Consider the following 18,306-nt stretch of genomic DNA (forward strand, 5'->3'; position numbering starts at 1 on the left):
TGCAGCCACAAGCTATTATGGGCTCTAGCATAGTTGATTAAGTCGTGTGAACTCTTACAGTGGTAGACTAGCAGATGTAGGGATTGTAGGTGGAACGGTCTACCCATCATAAGGTGCAAACGCTTTTGAAAGACTATGTCTCGGTCATCCGTTTCTCAAACACCATGTAGTGCGAGAAATCCAACGGAGGAGATCGAGTCTTGTGGGAAAAAGTGCGCAAACCTCTGCAGAGTGTATAAACTAATCATGATTAGCCGTGTCCCCGGTTATGGACATCTTGAGTATCTAGTACTTGGATTATCATGTGAATCTCATCATGTTACTTTAAATTAAGTCATTGGGTTTAATGATGTTACTTAATTGGGATTGAGAATGCTGTCAACCATTCTCAATGTTCAACAACCACCATGATAGTTAAATAAAACTTATTCCTTTGCAGTAGGGAAAAATTGACTTTTCGCAAAAACATTATAACGATAGAGCCTTTCCACCAGCCAAATATGCATGTAGTGATAGCCTTAAATCATCATTATCCTCTGGTGTGAATTTGCCAGTACATTCAATGTGCTGACCCTTTGTGGCTGCAACGTCTCATGTTGCAGGATTATCTTACGACGAGTAAGTGATACGTTAGGGTTACGAATTCTACACTCAACTTTGCCATTGGTGTTGATGGGAAGCCACAACCTTGTTACTTCCACTATTTGGATTGAGGTAATAGTATTTACGCTACTTTATACATGTGATTTACCTCTGTTATAAATCCTCGAGTACTGTGTGTGTCAGCATACTGATCCAGGGATGACACTTAAGCACAGAGACTTGATCCATTCGGGTCGGGTCGCTACAAGATGGTATCAGAGCACATGTTGACTGTAGGACGTGACCCTAGAAACTAGCAAGCCCATAGCAAAGATTTTTCTCTACAACTTTCCCTTTCAAAAAGATCTTTTACCTCTCTTCTCTTCTGAGCTTATTCAAAAATTCCCTTTAGTGAGACCATACCCCTTTCCCCTTTTGACCACACGAAGATTCGACTGATGAGACCACTCCAAGAAGTATAAGATATCGGACAACTAAGACCACTTCGGAATGAAGAGTATTTTCCGTGCATCTGAATAATGGAAACTACAACGGTTGAAGACCGAAGACAAGTAGAATTTGAAGGATCTGAAGAATTCCCAGATTTGTATGACCTAGGAAGGCTACCCTTATGGAACTTGGCAGACCATTGAAGTTGTCAATACCCGAGATCAAGGTGTATTGGAGAAAGACTGAAACAAGGAGCATGAGAACTCGAAGTTTTGTCAAAGAAAACCCTAAGGCAGGAGATATCAACTATGGAATGATAGCTCATGGGAATGACAAGAGCAGAAACACGGTTATCCGTGATGTCATCGCCCGCTGATGCTATTGTCACCGTGCTGAGTTAAGGATGCATTTCTTCAGAATGGATTTGATGGAAGAAGGCTGATGGAGCACCTATTAGTAAGATGAAGTTTTAACCTTAGCCGGTGTATCACCAGGATCTGGAGTAGTACATCAAGAATTTTAAGGTGGAGCTCCATGAAGCCGTATTAGACAAGGAAGCATTTCATGAAGAACTCAGGAACCAAAAGCTGAAAGTAGCCAAGCTGGAGGAGCTACAACCTCGAGATACCGGAGATTGTCAGGAACTGAAGGACAGTATGACCATGGTTCATGTGAAGGATGTTGAAACCAGAAGTTTGGAACGCAACTCCAGAATATTAAAGGACATCACGAGAGACTTCGCGCCAACAGAGTTGATCTGGCAAAAGAACTGGCGAAAGACAAGCATGATCGGAAGAAGCCATTGGAGGCATGAACAAGGCTTGAAGAGTTTGGAGACGTTGAAGATTTATTGACCTTTAGAAGACCAAACCCCAGTTATATCCCTACGTTAGATGTGATGAATTGTGAGCTGTCAATTGTTTGATGTTTTTCCGACAGCCACAATAAAAATCTGTCTTTTTAAAACTATTGTTTGTATTGTGTGAATCCCTCTCCCTCTCTCTTATCTCACCCCAAACCCTTGGAACCAATAGAGGACGAATGGAGATGAACTCATGTTTCCCTGGACCGATAAGTCAATTGGAGACGGACCAATGGATTCAGAACATGGAGGATCACATGAATAATAACCCTATAGTCGGAAAGGATATGACCCACCATGCTCTTCAGTGCTTTGAAAGAGGTGCTGCTACTTGGTGGAGGATGTACCAAACCATCAATGGATGGCAAGGAGTAACCCCTTGGAAAGAATTTAAGTTGACGCTGCCAAAGTCTCGGCTTGTGTCCTAGAATTTGAAGCCTTATGGAAAGGATATGAAGAAACCTTGTGCATGCAAGATTTGTGGAGAAATAGGACACACACATAAAGAACACAAGGATGAATGCCCTAATTGTGAAGGAAGTCACCCAGTTGAAGAATGCCCAACTACGCAGATTACTTGTTTCTTGTGTGAAGGGACTACCCACTATTCTGCTCAGTGTCACATTTACCCCATGGTACAACGAACCATCCAGAAGAAGAAAGAAGTAATGAAAGGACCCCTCATGGAAATTTTAGAAGAAACTATGATGAAGGAAGAGGTGGAGGACACACCCAAAGAAGACCCGAGTAAACCCTGCACTAAGTCCTGCTATTCATGTGGAGAAGAAGGACACATCTCCCAAAATTGTTTGAATGGGGATCTAGTAGAATTCCCGACAGAGGAAGTAGAATATGACCCACAGGAAATAGAAGCCCTGATTGTAATGGAAAAGTCCAGGAAGAGAAACCGGTTGGAGCCCAGGAGGGACCTGAGTCATATCACCTGTTACAGGTGCAAGAAGTCAGGGCACTACCTCAACAGTTGCCCAAAAAGGAAACCTCGATACTTGCCAGAAGTAATATGTTTTAGTTGTAATGGAGCAGGGCACTTTGCCAGAGAATGCCCCAAGGAGAAGGAAACTTGTGCTAGATAGTTGAGTTTGCAACAAAAGAAATGGAGTAGTAGAAGTGAGAACATTTTCTTTTATATTGAGGTGTTGAGTTGAGACATGTAATGGAAAAGCGAGAGACTGTAATCACTTGAGAACGAATAAAGTTAGCATCGTTGGTACTGATATGGATTTTATGAGTTGTTACTCTATGAAGAAGAATTTTGGCCATTCTGCGGATATAAGAAATATGGTCTATGGAAGATTTGTGCATTTTAAGGGTGGTAGTACCCTGTAAGAACCATTGACCCCTGGAAAAAAAAAGGTAAGGATATTCCACTGAGTTGATTTCGGACAAAATGAATACGAGTTTTGTCTCGATAAGTGTGATACCCCAAGAGTGTGTGGAATGAAGTTGGAGACCGCCAGTTGTTTGGACCAAATGTGATCAAGGAGTCAGAAGAGAATGTTAAGTTGATTCGAGATAGACTGAAGGTAGCTCAGTCCAGGCAGAAGAGTTATGCAGACTCAAAAACGCAAGGAGGTAGTCTATGAAATTAGAGACAGAGCATGTCTTCGTATGTCCCCTCTGCGAGGAGTTAAACGAATTAGAGTTAAGGGAACGTTAGCCCCGAGATTTGTAGGACCATACCGAGTTTTGGAGCATATGGGAGAAGTGGCCAACAAGTTGGAGTCACCCGAAGGACTGTCAGGAGTTCATGATGTGTTTCACGGTTCCCAGTTGAAGAAGTGCCATGCAGAGATGGCCAAATTCCCCTGTAAGGACGCTTGACCCTAGAAAGGATAAAGATGTTCCACGAAGTGGAATATGGACTTCATAGGTGTAAGTTTTTATCTCGGTATGTGGGATATCCCACGGGGATGAAGAGATAAATTACTATTGGATATAAAGGAGGTATGATGTTGGAAATATGGATCAATGGAAATTCCATGATGAGTCTGAGTAATCACGTCTTAGTTTGGTACAAATAGAAGGAAGGGAGACAGTACAATTGGATGGATTTAAGAATGCTAGGAAGCTGGATGTGGGAATAATGATCAGTTGCCCGATGATAAGTTCAAGGACTACAAGTGATGAGATGGGCCATAACCCACAGGCCCCAGGACCTGACAAGAAGCAAGCACATTCTTGCTGAAGGAAAAACCCTGGAAGAAGAAGTTACGTTTAATGACAGACGATCTTATAGGAGTTTACTCAAAACCTGAGAGTTGTTAAGAAACGATAGATGTTTGTTTGGCTTGCAAAATCAATGGATTCATCCGAACTTGGTTCGTCGACAAGAGAAATTCTGCAATGCTTGTGAAGATGACCGAGTGTTAGAATGCGAGATTCACTAAACCATGTACAAGGTAATGATTTGGGTGCGGGATGGATTGATCACCATACCAACTTACTCTTGTTATTCGCCTTGCTATATGGGATGGTAAATCTGAGTGACTTACCCATAGTAGAGCGACGACGATCGAAACCTTGTTTAAGCCTTAGAATGGTATAGGTATTTTTCCCTTGTACAAGGCAGTTTTTGCCAACCATAGGTTATACGGTGAGGATCAACCAGACCCATTTCGTGTAGGAGAAACCCTAAATTGTTAACCACCATGAGATATCGATAGTTATTTAGTATTGGCGCCAGACCCGTCAGCTAAGGAGATCCAATCTCGGAATAACCTTACCAAGAGGAAAGGACAGAAGAATTGAGGAAAAGGTTATGCCACTACCGGAAGAGCCCAGAGAAGGAATTATCCTTACGATCTGAGAAGATCGGCACTGTCAAGAATAAGGATGGAGTATATGAGTTTTGATGGAACCGTAACCATGCTTTTAAGGGTGGTAGCACCCCAGACCCCTGTGATGATCGATGGATTTTGAGGAGACCCCCAAACCCTAACCTTTTCTTGCTAGCCTCTCCGAATCTCGAGGACGAGATTCATTTTAAGGGTGGTAGGTTTGTAACATCCCAAAATTCTAAATTTTGGAATGTTATATTAAATATATAAATTTGATTGACTGTTTGATTGATTGACTGAAAGTGAGTGAAATTCGAAACTTTTTGAAAGTTAAATGAGAGGGAATAAAAGGACTTTCCCAAACTTTCATTTTGCATTTTGATCTCCGTGAATTCAAATTCTTTTCAAATACAAAACCCTCGAGAGAAGATGACATGACTTCTTCCATTTATTTAAATGACAAGGGTTTTTGAAAACATTTGAATTTCATTTGGAAAATATTTCCAATTCAGAAACTTTAAGCAACTCAATGATTTTCACGAGAGGAGATAAAATGACTTCTTCAAATTATGAAATATGAGTTGGGAGTTTCAAGGATCAAATTCAAAGTCCTTTTGAAATTATTTTTAATTTGGAATTGTTTGAGTTTTATGCAAATTATTTTTCTCCAAAAATAAATATATGGAAAATAGGGTAACATGATTCCCTACATTAGAAAATTGGAGAAAAATTAATTTGAAATCATTTTGGTATTTTTAAAAAGATTTTTGTTGGATTTAATAGACCAGTAACACTCTTTGTTTTACCTGAATTTGTATGAATTTTATTTGCCTCTAGAAAAATGTTCATGTCGTAGAAAATCTTTTTCTGAAAATTTTGATATATTATATGCCTATTTACTATTTGTATTTCTTTTGTTTTATTTCTTTTTGTTTGTCTGTGTAAAAAAAGTTAAAAAAACTGTTCAGCCTCGCCGACTGGGCCGGCCCAGCATCTCGCCAGTCCGCGGCCCAGCTTCCAACAGCGTGGCTGACTCCGCCGCCGCCGTCGAGTACCGGTCGGGCACGCCTCCCCTTGCCCCTCCTCCACGCCTCCCCTTGCCCCTCCTCCACGTCTCTTCCGCCCCCTCCCCTATAAATCCCGCCCCCCCTGGACCCCAGTTCGCCGCCGCTGGACCCGCAGCCTGCTGCCCTCGCCTCGCGCCACCGCCGCACTTGCTGCCGCCGCTGCCGCTTGCACTCGCCGCCGCTGCCACGCCTCACTTCCCACGCCGCCGCCTCCGCTCACCGTCGCCTCGCCTCGCCGTCGTCTCGCCTCGCCGGAGTAACCGCCGTCGCCGGTTCTTCGACGAAAACCGCTGCCAACCGGTATAAACCCGAACCCGGTCCGATGCGGTTTTTCTTTTAAGTTTGTTTTTTTAAAAACCCTAGACTAGATCTATTTTTTTTCTAGGTTTTATTAAATAGCGAACATTCGTTCATTTAGATCTGTAGCGAACGATTTTTGTTCTTTAGGTTCTGTTAGCGAGCGTTCGCTCGATAGATTTTTTTCTTTTTCTTTTTAGTTTCAGTCCAGGGACCCATCCGTGAATATTTTCTTTACAGATCAGCCCCTAGTTTTCAAACGACTATAACTTTTTGCTCGTTAGTTGGAATTAGACGAAACCAACGCTCACGTCTTCGTTATGATCCCCTCTATCCAGCAATCCAACTCAAACATGTTTTTGAAAAGTTTAAAATTTGAATTAGATCAGATTTGAATTCAAACTTCGTTTGATCATAACTTGAGTTTCGTAGCTCCGTTTGAGTTGATTCTTTTTGCAAATCGAAGCGCTTGACCTAAACTTCCTGATAAGGCCAAATTCATATAATTTTGGTACTGTTAGAAATTGTTTTATGTTGCAAGAGTTATTTGCTTGGTTTTGATGTTTTTCGAATTGTCTTCTTCGATCTTTCTGATATTTTGAGTGATTGCTTATGTGTGGTTACTATTGCTTGCTTACGATAGATTGACCAGAGTGTGACGAGTAGAACTATCCAGGGTTATGAGTGCGAATCATCTTCATCAACATTGCAGGCAAGTTCACACTTTGATCATATCCCTTTCATACCCAGTTTTTATGCATTAGTTTCACCCTCAAACATTGCATGAGTAGGATTGATAACATGTGGGTATTGGGAAGTAGTTGATGAGGTAGGAACCTATTGCCCTGCATTCAAACCTTGGGAGTTACTATTATGTTATGCTTATACTGCTATGCTATGCTCGTAGACGTGGATTGGGTTTGAGAGGATTTCATGACAGATGTGAGATTGTTAATTAATGGTTTACTTAAGGTGGAAACTTTAACACACATCTGGGTGGATTGAGGCACCTGGGTATTCCAGCGATTGCCTGTCTAGGCACCTGGGTATTCCAGGATTGCCTGTTTTTTTATGAACCGCCACCTAGGCTCAAAGGGATTATGAGATTATTCATACTAGAAACTTCCGTGTGCAGCCACAAGCTATTATGGGCTCTAGCATAGTTGATTAAGTCGTGTGAACTCTTACAGTGGTAGACTAGCAGATGTAGGGGTTGTAGGTGGAACGGTCTACCCATCGTAAGGTGCAAACGCTTCTGAAAGACTATGTCTCGGTCATCCATTTCTCAAACACCATGTAGTCCGAGAAATCCAACGGAGGAGATCGAGTCTTGTGGGGAAAAGTGCGCAAACCTCTGCAGAGTGTATAAACTAATCATGATTAGCCGTGTCCCCGGTTATGGACATCTTGAGTATCTAGTACTTGGATTATCATGTGAATCTCATCATGTTACTTTAAATTAAGTCATTGGGTTTAATGATGTTACTTAATTGGGATTGAGAATGCTGTCAACCATTCTCAATGTTCAACGACCACCATGATAGTTAAATAAAACTTATTCCTTTGCAGTAGGGAAAAATTGGCTTTTCGCAAAAACATTATAACCATAGAGCCTTTCCACCAGCCAAATATGCATGTAGTGATAGCCTTAAATCATCATTATCCTCTGGTGTGAATTTGCCAGTACATTCAATGTGCTGACCCTTTGTGGCTGCAACGTCTCATGTTGCAGGATTATCTTACGATGAGTAAGTGATACGTTAGGGTTACGAATTCTACACTCAACTTTGCCGTTGGTGTTGATGGGAATCCACAACCTTGTTACTTCCGCTATTTGGATTGAGGTAATAGTATTTACGTTACTTTATACATGTGATTTACCTCTGTTATAAATCCTCGAGTATTGTGTGTGTCAGCATACCGATCCAGGGATGACACTTAAGCACAGAGACTTGATCCATTCGGGTCGGGTCGCTTCATGAATGGAGAACCCAGGCCTATGAAAATGCCAAGATGTTTAAAAAAAAGTTAAAAGATGGCATGATAAAAGGATACAAAAGCATGAGTTTAATGTAGGTGATTATGTATTGCTATATAACTCTCGTTTGATATTTTTTGCAGGAAAACTCCTCTCTAAATGGGAAGGTTCTTACGTCATCGAGGAGGTCTATCGTTCTGGTGCCATAACAATCAACAACTTCGAAGGCACAAATCCGAGAGTGGTGAACGGACAAAGAATCAAACATTATATCTCAGGTAATCCCATAAATGTTGAAACTAATGTTATTGATACCGTAACCCCGGAGGAGTACATAAGGGACACTTTCCGGAATGTTTCAGATTCTGAAAAGGAATAGGTACGTGGTACGGTAAGTAAACCGACTCCAAAACAGTTCTAATGGCAATTTTTCTCCGTTTTGGAATATTTAAGAAAATAGGAAAATAAGAAGCAGTCCGTAAAGGACACGAGGCTTCCACAAGGGTAGAGGGCGCGCCCTACCCCCTGGGCGCGCCCCCTGCCTCGTGGGCACCTCGTGTTCCCTCCGGACACCGTTTTCTTGCATGATACTTCTTTTGGTCGGTAAAAATTCGTTATATAATCTCCTGAAGGTTTTGACCACCGTATCATGCAAATATCTCGTGTATTTGTTTCAAGATGTCATGCTGCATATTTGAGCAACATGTCGTCCCAGGATTCGAAAGGAGAAAGCTATGTGGCTGACTACCTTGCAGATCCTAAGGTCTATGGGGATGTGGAGCATTGTTGTTGGACTACGGAAGTGGAAGAGGACTATGAACCTAAGGGAAAGGAGGAGACGAGCTCATATGATGATGAAGTCCCATTACCTCAACCTGGGGACATGCATGTGGAGTTCAAAAAGTCAAGCCTCCCGGATAGTGCAAAGAAACCTAAGATCGAGTTTATCCCTTTTCGCCTCTTACAGGAAAACAAGCAGGAATTATGCAAAAAGATACTAAGCCTGGAGCAGGAGATCGATGACCCGAGGGATCAAAATTATGTCCTCAAGCGCAAATTAAGGAAGAAGCCTACGCTATCAACAAAACCAACACCTTCTTCACCAACAAAGAAGAACTGAGTATCGTGTATGGACACTCCCCTTGGCAACTGCCAAGCTTGGGGGAGTGCCCCGGTATCGTATCACCATCACACCTTTTATCTTTACTATTTTTCTTAGTTCGATCCTTTTGGTAATATCTTGATCTAGTAGAATAAAGTTTTAGTATGATCTAGTTTTGAGTTTTGCTCTATGATCCTTCTATGTAATCGAGTCCGTGAGCTATATAATAAAGATTAGTGTTGAGTCAAGGGCTTGATTATTTTGTTATGATCTTGAGGAAATAAAATAAAAGAGAAAGAATAAAAAGAAATAAAGGGATCAGATGGATCTTATGGAGAGTAATGACTTCACGTATAAAAGTATGATGAATAAAAGTTGTTGAAAGTTGACAAACATAGTTTTGGTCATCATTGCAATTAAAAGGAAGTAATAAAGAAAGAGAGGTTTTCACGTATAAATATACTATCTTGGACATCTTTTATGATTGTGAGCACTCATTAAAATATGACATGCTAAAGAGTTGACGTTGGACAAGGAAAACAACGTAATGGGTTATGTTTTCTTACATCTAAGATAAATTATATTGTCATGGATCTTCCAACATGTTCAGTTTGCCTTTCCCTCTCATGCTAGCCAATTTCTTTGCACCAAGTAGAGATACTACTTGTGCTTCCAAATATCCCTAGACCCATTTTTTCCATGAGAGTCCACCATACCTACCTATGGATTGAGTAAGATCCTTCAAGTAAGTTGTCATCGGTGCATGCAATAAAAATTGCTCTCTAAATATGTATGATCTATTAATGTGGAGAAAATAAGCTTTATACGATCTTGTGATATGGAAGAAATAAAAGCGCGGACTACATATTAAAGGTCCATATCACAAGTGGCAATATAAAGTGACGTTCTTTTGCATTAAGATTTTGTGCATCCAACCATAAAAGCGCATGGCAACCTCTGCTTCCCTCTGTGAAGGGCCTATGTTTTAGTTTGATCTTCTACCTTATATAAGAGTCATGGTGATATTCACCTTTCCTTTTTACATTTTATCCTTTGGCAAGCACAATGTGTTGGAAAGATCCAGATACATATAGCTAATTGGATGTGAGTTTTCATGAACTATTATTGTTGACATTACCCTTGAGGTAAAAAGTTGGGAGGCAAACTATAAGCCCCTGCCTTTCTCTGTGTACGGCTAAAACTTCATAACCATACATATCGCGTGAGTGTTAGCAATTGTGGAAGAGTAAATGATAGTTGAGTATGTGGACTTGCTGAAAAGCTCTTATTGACTCTTTTCGATGTTATGATAAATTGCAATTGCTTCAATGACTGAGATTGTAGTTTGTTAGTTTTCAATGAAGTTTATGATTCATACTTGAAATTGTGATTGAATTGTTACTTTAACATAAGATATCATATGACTATATATATAGTGTTACTATTCATCACCCAGCGTGTAGAATAAGTTATTCTTCATCCGAGTTATCTTACGATCATTTCATAATTAAATTACGTTTCAAATTTAAATAGTTACATTCCTATTGATTCACTACGTAAACTTTGACATAAGAAAATAAAAATATGGGCCATAAGACAAGAAAATTTGCGGTTTATGTGTATTCTAGACTATGTGTTTACGTTTGTAATTTTACATAACATAAAATATTTTTTACGGCGATTATATTTTTTTTACGGTCCCTTTTTGCATCGGAAATAAGACAAACTTACGAAACGTAAAATTACGGTGCATTGATGGTAAAATAGAGGGGGGTGAAGAATAACTATTCCTCACCCAGGGTGACGAATAGCGCGACCCTATATATATATATATATATATATATATATATATATATATATATATATATATATATGTTGCTGTTCTAAGAATGATCATGATGCCCTCATGTCCGTATTTTATTTTATCGACACCTCTATCTCTAAACATGTGGACATATTTTTCGATTTCGGCTTTCGCTTGAGGACAAGCGAGGTCTAAGCTTGGGGGAGTTGATGCGTCCATTTTGCATCATGTTTTTATATCGATAATTATCGCATTATGGGCTGTTATTACACATTATGTCACAATACTTATGCCTATTCTCTCTTATTTTACAAGGTTTACATGAAGAGGGGGAATGCCGGCAGCTGGAATTTTGGGCTGGAAAGGGAGCAAATATTAGAGACCTATTCTGCACATCTCCAAAAGTCCTGAAACTCCACGGGAGTTATTTTCAGAATATATAAAAAATACTGAGCGAAGAAAGTACCAGAGGGGGCCACCCACCATCCACGAGGGTGGGGGGCGCGCCCCCTGCCTCGTGGCCCCCTGGTGGCCCTCTGATGCCCATCTTTGGCTATATGGATTCTTTCGTCGAGGAAAAAATCATAAGCAAGCTCATGGGACGAAACTCCACCGCCACAAGGCGGAACCAATGTAGGGCTCCGGCGAAGCTGTTCTGCCGGGGAAACTTCCCTCCGAGAGGGGGAAATCATCACCATCATCATCACCAACGATCCTCTCATCGGGAGGGGGTCAATATCCATCAACATCTTCACCAGCACCATCTCATCTCAAACCTTAGTTCATCTCTTGTATCCAATCTTTGTATCCAAACCTCAGATTGGTACCTGTGGGTTGCTAGTAGTGTTGATTACTCCTTGTAGTTGATGCTAGTTGGTTTACTTGGTGGAAGATCATATGTTTAGATCCATTATGCATATTAATACCCCTCTGATTATGAACATGAATATGCTTTGTGAGTAGTTACGTTTGTTCCTGAGGACATGGGAGAAGTCTTGCTATAAGTAGTCATGTGAATTTGGTATTCGTTCGATATTTTGATGAGATGTATGTTGTCTTTCCTCTAGTGGTGTCATGTGAACGTCGACTACATGACACTTCACCATTGTTTAGGCCTAGAGGAGGGCATTGGGAAGTAATAAGTAGATGATGGGTTGCTAGAGTGACAGAAGCTTAAACCCTAGTTTATGCGTTGCTTCGTAAGGGGATGATTTGGATCCATATGTTTCATGCTATGGTTAGGTTTACCTTAATACTTCTATTGTAGTTGCGGATGCTTGCAATAGGGGTTAATCATAAGTGGGATGCTTGTCCAAGTAAGGACAATACCAAAGCACCGGTCCACCCACATATCAAATTATCAAATTACCGAACGCGAATCATATGAGCGTGATGAAAACTAGCTTGACGATAATTCCCATGTGTCCTCGGGAGCGCTTTCCTTTATATAAGAGTTTGTCCTTTGCTACAAAAAGGATTGGGCCATCTTTCTGCACCTTATTTACTTGCATTACTTGTTACTCATTACAAATTACCTTACCACAAAACTATCTGTTACCAATAATTTCAGTGCTTGCAGAGAATACCTTACTGAAAACTGCTTATTTTTTCCTTCTGCTCCTCCTTGGGTTCGACACTCTTACTTGTCGAAAAGGCTACGATAGATCCCCTACACTTGTGGTCATCAATGCATTAGCAAGGAAGTTAGTTTTTTATTGTTTTCGAAAGAGCATCGATGACAAGACACACGAAACAAAAGCTGAAAGCTCATAGCATTGTACAATTTCATGTCGCTGGAAAATTATTTGTATAGTACATCAATTATGTAAACAAAATGTTGGAAGCTTGATAGCATTGCCAGAAGCCTCTTCAGCATCCGGGTCCACGTGCCATGCACAAAATTATACTTCTCTATTCCTAAATATTTGGCTTTTTACAAATTTCAAATGGGCACATTTTAGAGTGTAGATTCACTCATTTTGCTTTGTATGTAGTCACTCGTTGAAATCTCTAGAAAGACAAATACTCCGGAGTATATTTAAGAACCAAGGGAGTAGTGCACAACCGCATGGGAGACTCAACCCTGTCATTGTGCCGCATTAATAGTGAGTAATGAACAGTCAAATGATAAGCCCCACCTTTCCCACTGTAAGTTTCTCGGAAGAAGCAACCATCAATACACTCTTCTTTGAATCCGCTCATGCCACTCCATCCGTCACTGTTTATAGAGCGCGCTTCAAAAATAAAATAAAAAAATCTCTGGGACCAAGGCGACTAGCGATCGGCCTGAAAAATAGCATTGGTAGTTATAGCACGACGTCTATTACTAGAGGAAATAATGCGTACACACATGCATGCAGTGCTTCCACCCCGGGTACACACGTGCATGCACTTACTCCACTCCGTAGTACATCGAGAGAAAATTGTGGACTTGATTGTGGTTACCATGCCCTAATTAATTGAGCATTAAACTAAACGCGTCTAAAGTCTCTCTAGTGGTGGAAATGCATCTATATCTATACCAATATAAAAAGACCCAAATGGGCAGATCCAAACCATCTCAACCGTCAAATCATGTTATCTAGCGGTTCAAATCGCTCTAATGTTGAGCACCAAACACGTTTAACGCTCTAATTACCCACCATTGCCATTGGTTATAAACACGTTTTGACTCAACACTATCCCTTGAAATCTGCCATGTAATTAATATCTTACCATTCCTGTAAAAATTAATTGATATCTTCTCAAATACCAACATACAATAGATATATTTTACCTAATATAACGTGTAACTAATATCCTACCTAATATAAACATGCATTGCACGTACATTATTACTAGTTGAGAGAAATGCATCAGAATCAAGCGTGCCCTGTAAACTGTGACGGAGGGAGGAGTAGTATGAAGGTGTAAAACCAAGCTACGCGTATGGACAGTCGGTCAACGCACCTCTCTTGGCATATCACTGACATGTGGGACCAGAGTGTGAGCAAACCGATCTCAATTGACGGCAAAATGGCCAACTCGTCGTTCCTTGAGAGAGACGAGGAGCGAGAACACACAGATGGGCTTGCACGGAGGCCAAGATATATTCAAGCATGGTTGATCGATATCATCATTACATGTTCGATGTTTTTAATACTATACTATTGGGCTGCCGTTTTTCGCCCTTCTCCCGAATAAAGGTGTACTTTATCAGAGATTAAAATAAAATAAGAGTACAGATGCTCCAGCATGCGGTTCTAGTAGTAGTACTACTCGTACTACTAAATCTTGCGCTTGGCTCTTCGCCTCTTCGTGAAGTCGAACAATGACGATACTCCGTATGTTGGGTACTACAGTGTATGCCTCTGGCAATCTGACACCGAATCAACTGATGCATGTTGATACGTCTCCAACATATCTATAATTTTTTATTGCTCCATGCTATTATATTATCTATTTTGGATGTTAATGGGCTTATTTTTACACTTTTATATTATTTTTGGGACTAAATTATTAACCGGAGGCCCAGCCCAAATTGTTGTTTTTTTTTGCCTATTTTAGAGTTTCGCCAAAAAGGAATATCAAACGGAGTCCAAACTGAATGAAACCTTCGGGAGCGTTATTATTGGAACAAACGTGATCCAGGAGACTTGGAGTGGACGTCAAGCACTCAACGAGGCGGCCACGAGGCAAGGGGCGCGCCCTCCACCCTCGTGGGCCCCTTGTTGCTCCACCGACGTACTTCTTGCTCCTATATATATCCATATACCAACCCAAACATCCATGAGCACCACGAAACCCTATTTCCACCGCCGAAACCTTCTGTACCCAAGAGATCCCATCTTGGGGCCTTTTCCGGAGCTCCGCCGGAGGGGGCATTTATCACAGAGGGCCTCTACATCAACTCCATGGCCCCTCTGATGATGTGTGAGTAGTTTACTTCAGACCTTCGGGTCCATAGCTAGTAGCTAGATGGCTTCTTCTCTCTCTTTGGATCTCAATACAAAGTTCTCCTCGATTCTCTTGGAGATCTATTCGATTAATCTTCTTTTGCGGTGTGTTTGTCGAGATCCGATGAATTGTGGGTTTATGATCAAGTTTATCTATGAACAATATTTGAATCTTCTCTGAACTCTTTTATGTATGATTGGTTTATCTTTGCAAGTCTCTTCGAATTATCAGTTTGGTTTGGCCTACTAGATTGATCTTTCTTGCAATGGGAGAAGTGCTTAGCTTCGGGTTCAATCTTGCCGTGCTTGATCCCAGTGATAGAAAGGGAAACAACATGTATTGTATTGTTGCCATCGAGGATAAAAAGATGGGGTTTACATCATATTGCATGAGTTTATCCCTCTACATCATGTCATCTTGCTTAAGGCATTACTCTATTCTTATGAACTTAATACTCTAGATGCATGCTAGATAGCAGTCGATGTGTGGAGTAATAGTAGTAGATACAGAATCGTTTCAGTCTACTTGTCTTGGACGTGATGCCTATATACATGATCATGCCTAGATATTCTCATAATTATTTGCTTTTCTATCAATTGCTCGAAAGTAATTTGTTTACCCACCGTAATACTTATGCTATATTGAGAGAAGCCACTAGTAAAACCTATGGCCCAAATTGCTGTTTTTTGGCCTATTTTAGAGTTTCGCCGAAAAGGAATATCAAACAGAGTCCAAACGGAATGAAACCTTCGGGGGCGTTATTTTTGGAACAAACGTGATCCAGGAGACTTGAAGTGGACGTCAAGCAATCAATGAGGCGGCCATGAGGCAGGGGGCGTGCCCACCCCCCTGGGCGCGCCCTCCACCCTCGTGGGCCCCTTGTTGTTCCACGGACGTACTTCTTTCTCCTATATATCCATATACCCCCGAAACATCCAGGAGCACCACGAAACCCTATTTCCACCGCCGCAACCTTTTGTACCCAAAGACCCCATCTTGGGGCCTTTTCCGGAGCTCCGCCGGAGGGGGAATCGATCACGGAGGGCTTCGACACCAACACCATAGCCTCTCCAATGATGTTCGAGTAGTTTACCACAGACCTTCGGGTCCATAGTTATTAGCTAGATGGCTTCTTTTCTCTCTTTGGATCTCAATACAAAGATCTCCTCGATCTTCTTGGAGATCTATTCGATGTAATTCTTTTTGCGGTGTGTTTGTCGAGATCCGATGAATTGTGGGTTTATGATCAAGTTTATCTATGAACAATATTTGATTCTTCTCTGAAATCTTTTAATGGGAGAAGTGCTTGGCTTTGGGTCCAATCTTGCGGTGTCCTTTCCTAGTGATAGCAGGGGCAGCAAGGCACGTATTGTATTGTTGCCATCGAGGATAGAAAGATGGGGTTTATATCATATTGCTTGAGTTTATCCCTCTACATCATGTCATCTTGCCTAATGCCTTATTTGTTCTTGTGAACTTAATACTCTAGATGCATACTGGATAGCGGTCGATGTGTGGAGTAATAGTAGTAGATGAAGAATCGTTTCGGTCTACTTGTCGCGGACGTGATGCCTATATGCATGATCATGCCTAGATATTCTCATAATTATGCACTTTTCTATCAATTGCTGGACAGTAATTTGTTTACCCATCTTGGGGACTTTTCCGGAGCTCCGGCGGAGGGGGCATTGATCACGGAGGGCCTCTACATCAACTCCGTGGCCCCTCCGATGATGTGTGAGTAGTTTACTTCAGACCTTCAGGTCCATAGCTAGTATCTAGATGGCTTCTTCTCTCTCTTTGGATCTCAATACAAAGTTCTCCTTGATTCTCTTGGAGATCTATTCGTTGTAATCTTCTTTTGCGGTGTGTTTGTCGAGATCCGCTGAATTGTGGTTTTATGATCAAGTTTATCTATGCACAATATTTGAATCTCCTCTGAATTCTTTTATGTATGATTGGTTTATCTTTGCAAGTCTCTTTGAATTATCAGTTTGGTTTGGCCTACTAGATTGATCTTTCTTGCAATGGGAGAAGTGCTTAGCTTTGGGTTCAATCTTGCGGTGTCCTTTCCTAGTGACTACAGGGGCAGCAAGGCACGTATTGTATTGTTGCCATCGAGGATAAAAATATGGGGTTTATATCATATTGGATGAGTTTATCCCTCTACATCGTGTCATCTTCCTTAAAGCATTACTCTGTTCTTATGAACTTAATACTCTAGATGCATGCTGGATAGCGGTCGATGTGTGGAGTAATAGTAGTAGATGCAGAATCATTTCGATCTACTTGTCGCGGACGTGATGCCTATATACATGATCATGCCTAGATATTCTCATAATTATTCGCTTTTCTATCAATTGTTCGACAGTAATTTGTTTACCCACCGTAATACTTATGCTATATTGAGAGAAGCCACTAGTGAAACCTATGGCCCCCGGGCCTATTCTCCATCATACAAGTTTCCGTCTACTTTATTTTGCAATCTTTACTTTCAATCTATATCATAAAAATACTAAAAATATTTATCTTATTATTATCATCTCTATCAGATGTCACTCTTGCAAGTGGGCGTGAAGGGATTGACAACCCCCTTATCACGTTGGTTGCAAGGTTCTTATTTGTGTGTGTAGGTACTAGGTGACTCACGCGTGATCCCCTACTGGATTGATACCTTGGTTCTCAAAAACTGAGGGAAATACTTAACGCTGCTCTACTGCATCACCCTTTCCTCTTCAAGGGAAAACCAACGTAGTGCTCAAGAGGTAGCAAGAAGGATTTCTGGCGTCGTTGTCATGGAGATATACGCATAGTCAAGACATACCAAGTACCCATCACAACTCTTATACTTCGCATTACATTATTTGCCATTTGCCTCTCGTTTTCCTCTACCCCACTTCACCCTTACCGTTTTATTCTCCCTCTTTTTCATTCTCCCTTTCTTTTGCCTGCTTCGTCGTTATGGCTAGTCCTTTATCTACTCCTCTATCTCCCGAGAATGAAGTTCCTAAATTTAAACAAAGGGGGGACAAAATCTAAAAGATGCTTGGTACAGAATTTGCAATGCGCAAAATCGATCTAGTAGGAAGCAATCTACTTCCGTTCTTCTTCGCAATTTTTATGTGGGCATCACTCCTTGGAATATATATATTCTTGATACCATTACCGGAGGAAATTTCTTGGGTAGCCATACTTTTGATTCTTATAATGCTATGATAGATTTGTTTGGTCCACCACCTCTTTTGGTTAATGGAACTATCTTAACTTTGGAACATGTTATGCAACGGCTTGAAATTATTGAAAATAAAGTTGCCACTATAGAGTTAATTGAAAATTTGGATCGAAAGATCCATAACCAAATTACCCAATACAAATCTAAGGTAGGAGTTGCTCTTAAATTTTTTAAAGAAAGGGACCTATGGTTAATGAA

Source organism: Triticum dicoccoides, chromosome 7A (genome assembly GCF_002162155.2).
Source record: "Triticum dicoccoides isolate Atlit2015 ecotype Zavitan chromosome 7A, WEW_v2.0, whole genome shotgun sequence".
Classification (NCBI taxonomy): domain Eukaryota; kingdom Viridiplantae; phylum Streptophyta; class Magnoliopsida; order Poales; family Poaceae; genus Triticum; species Triticum dicoccoides.